Raw genomic sequence first — 3,974 nt, 5'->3', positions numbered from 1 at the left:
GCAGTGTTTTAGTGTTTTGTATGTGTGTGGTGCCAGAATTATACCTTTGGAAACATGAGTTGTGCTGTTTGAAGGGGAACAGCAGGTCTGGGCTGCGGCAAAAGGAAGTTTGACCTCTGGCCTTTGCAGTTGGCTGCTCTTTCTTCCTCATGCTGCCAAGAAGGGGAGCTAAGGGGTAAGAAAACGAAGGGGAGACTAGGCCAAGTACTTGTCTCACAAAGTAGTTAAAGCTTGCTGTCTTAGCCCTCCAGCTGGACAGGGAGAGCTCTGAAGGCTGACCCGAGGATTAAGTGGCAGGAACGTCCTATGAGTGTGGAATAGTGTGTGGGTTCAGCAGCTGCCTTAGCCGGGGACCCACACTTGGGTGTGGGAAGTGTGGTTTAGCACAGGTGCAGGCTGGTCTGAAGAACATGACTGCCACCTCCCCTGATCTTTGCGCCGTAGTCTAAGATCTGTCGCCGGGAAGTGACTCAGAATGGCGTAGCCGGAACTGTTGAGGGCTGGAGGAGCCAGCTGTTGGGAAGGCTGATCCTGTCGGTCCCTCACTGCCTGACCCAGCGTACTGGAGCAGCTAATATGGTACAGCTAATTGAGTATATTCATACCTCACCTTCGGTGATACCGGAGACAAATGCTTTACAGTTGAGTCAGTGTCCCCGTCAGGTACTCCAGCAGGCGTTGGCGGGGACCAGCTGTAGCTGGTGGTCAGCAGTGCCAGGCTTGTGTCGGCGTTAATGCTAGTGGAGTGGATGGACAAGAATTGCTGTTGATGGCTCAGGTAATAAAGGTGCTTTAGACTGAGGAATCCATCTTAAATACCCATTCTCTGCACTTGTTTTCAGTGATTTCTGTTTTTCTATGAGAGCCCAGGAATAGGTATTTTTAGCAAAACTTGTGGATAGTAATGTCAGAGTAGCAGAAGTCTGCAGGCAGAGAGGGAGTGCAGCTGATGTTGGGGGAAATGTGGGTTTACTGAGCTAAAGGAAGGCTAATAAGTCCACAGAGAATACAGTCCATAAAGGAGATTGTAAACCTGCTTAGCAGATTGTGTCTCCCCAAAAGGTAATGCTAAAAGTTATCAAGGTATGTTCCTCACATCAGTGTCCCCAGATGACTCCGGGGACATCGCTCGTACTGCGCCAGACTGACAGTGGTTACACAAGGTCTGGGGAACCTGACAGCAGTGCCGTGTCACAAGGGACGGGCAGACGGGGTGCTGGGCACATGGTGATTCCAATCCTAACGCCACAGCCGCTGGGATTACCTGCACAACAGTCCCATGGGCTGCTCGTGGGGTGGGGTTCATACCCCACCGCTGGTGATAGTGGCTGGGGCAGAAGTAGGTTTCCTCAATGGTGCAGTCACTAGTCACTAGAGCCTAACTCTCCTGTCCGTGCTTATTCAGCCAATCCTAACTAAACTCAGTTGCACATAAAGACATGAGCCTGAGAAGTGGGACTAGTTAAAAAGGAGAGGTTCAATGGCAGAGGGAGGGCATAAGAGTTGTTAGTGAATTTAATCAAAATACATTGTCCACATGTATGGAATAAAGTTTAAAGTTGTAGGAGACCAGCTTGCTGACCTGGATGTGTAACAGAAGCTTTGGAAAACAGGTGTTAGCTAGAACTACTTTTTGGCTTAACAGCAACACACCTTCAAGTACATAAAAAGGTTTCTAGAAATGGAAATAAAGATAACAAGATTCACATGAGTATACGTTAGTGTGTGTATACTTTAGGGTTGAGTGTGTAAGATGCGTTCAGTGAAGGAGAGGCCTGGCATCCCAGCACCCTGGAAGCTAAAACAGGAGATTTTGAGTCTGAGAACAGCCTGTCTTATCGTTTGTATAAACAGGGAAAAAAATGTTTTGCTCTTATTTTAAAGAACAAAAAGGCATATACATTTAGAACACTCCAACCCAGGAACCCCTGGTTGGTCTGCCTCCGAGAAACCTGGTGTGTGCGCATGAGAAGCCAGAGGACCAGCCATGTTCACCTTCACAGCTACTGTGACTGACTTTGCAAAAGTCCCTAGACATCCAAATGCCTGTTGAAAGATAGAATTGCTCTGATAATCTTCAGTGGGGAGCAGGAATCAACCGTAACCTCTGAGGCTGGAGAGGTAGCTAGCTCAGCAGCTAATGGCTCATACGGCCTGGACCTCCAGTCCCAGGACAGCAACCTTTGGTATCCCCTGGCACCTGTACTCTCACATACACAAACATGATTAAAAATAAAATTAGCCAAGTGGTGATGGCATACGCCCTTAATTGCAACACTCTGGAGGCAGAGGCAGGTGGATCTCGAGTTTTGAGTTGGAGGCCAATCTGGTCTACAGAGCAAGTTCCTGGACAGCCAGGCTACACAGAAAAACTCAGTCTTGAAAAATCATAATAAATCTATCTCTCTCTCTCTCTCTCTCTCTCTCTCTCTCTCTCTCTCTCTCTCTCTCTCTCTCTCAACGGTGGTTTAAAACACTGGCTGGTTCTTCAGAGAGGACCCAGGTTAGAGTTCCAGGACCCACCGGGAAGCTCACAACTGTAACCTGGGTTTGAGGGTCTAACGCCCTCTTCTGGTGTCTGAGGGCACCAGGTACACTAGCGGTGCAGAGACAAACATGCAGGTAAAACACTCACTGTTTTTAACTAAAAGCTTCAGCTGACTATACATTATGAACCTTAGGAAATTTTAAATAAATAATTTATCCACGTATGTGTGATAAACCTGTTTCTTCCCTCCAGGACATGAAATGCAAGCATAGTGTTAATAGAGAATGCCATAGACAAGAGGCAGGGAACAGGCTAAGGCGAGAGTCACAGGTGGAGCAATCAGTAATGCTCCACAGTTGGGGCTGTGCTGGGAGCTTCCAGTTGCAAACCCAGTGATGATACACGGGTTATGATGAATGCAGGGTCAGGCATTGCCGTTTCCAGGAGGGAGGAAACGGAAGCTTGCGTGAGAGCTTAAAGATAGCATTGGAAGAGATAAAACGGGAGAAATAGTCACTGAGTCTGTTCAGGCAGGGAAATGAACACACAAAACTCAATGGAAGCAGAAAAACTGCCAAGCTGTGTCCCACTGTCCCTCTGGAGTGGAAAGTGTCCATCCATCTACAAGGTGAAGCAGGATGGTCCCTAAGGCCCTCTGGTGGTGTCGAGTGGGTTTCCTATCCCTCTGATCCCCGAGGAATTAGAGCACATTAGGAGGGCACTTGGATGAGTGAGTCCATCGTAAGGGTCTCCTGAACCATTTGAGGAAGTGTTCGTTACAGATCACGGGTTTCTCCTATTGCACCATGGGGGGAGAGTACGACTTTTAACCTTTTCTTCCCCTCAGCAGATTCTTCAAGCCATCTGTACTTAATGGAATTGGGATTTTATTTATTTATTTTTAAGTCTGGCTTGAAAGAGTTGAATACATTGTCTTTAATGGCTCCGAGCAGAGCAAAGAGTGGCAACGTTCTGTTGGCTTTATTTTTGCCCCGATCTGTAAGAGGTGTGCGGACAGTTTGGAAATGTTAGTCCGAAGGTCCGTAAAACGGGAAATGAAATTGATGAGAGGACGCTTTATAGTGGGGGACCCATCTCCCCACTACTGCTGTCTGCCCAGCGGCAAACGAGGAGAGGATGTGCACCTTACAAGGTGGTCTAGGACTAACCTGTGTAGCTCTGGGCCTCAGGCTGCTGGGAAGCTCTGAACACGGACAGACGGTCGTGCCCCTGGTGGAATCGTTACTAAGGCGCAGACCTTCCAGGGATGAGCTGACTAACCACGTGTGCCTGCTGGATAGGCTGAAATCAGGACAACTGACCCCTGTCTCAAAGGGGCTTAATGTGAGCCGGCTGCTTGGATGGGGCCTCAGGGTCTGAGAGTTAGCAGGAGCCAGAGGTGGCTTCCGAATCAGTAAAAATCAGCGAACCTGTTGGGGAAAAAAGCTAAGAAGATGAGTTTAAAAACATCAGCCAGGGGCCCAGG

The sequence above is a fragment of the Myodes glareolus genome, chromosome 19, assembly GCF_982192425.1.
Source record: "Myodes glareolus chromosome 19, mMyoGla1.1, whole genome shotgun sequence".
Classification (NCBI taxonomy): Eukaryota; Metazoa; Chordata; class Mammalia; order Rodentia; family Cricetidae; genus Myodes; species Myodes glareolus.
Note: the sequence above shows the minus strand (reverse complement) of the source record.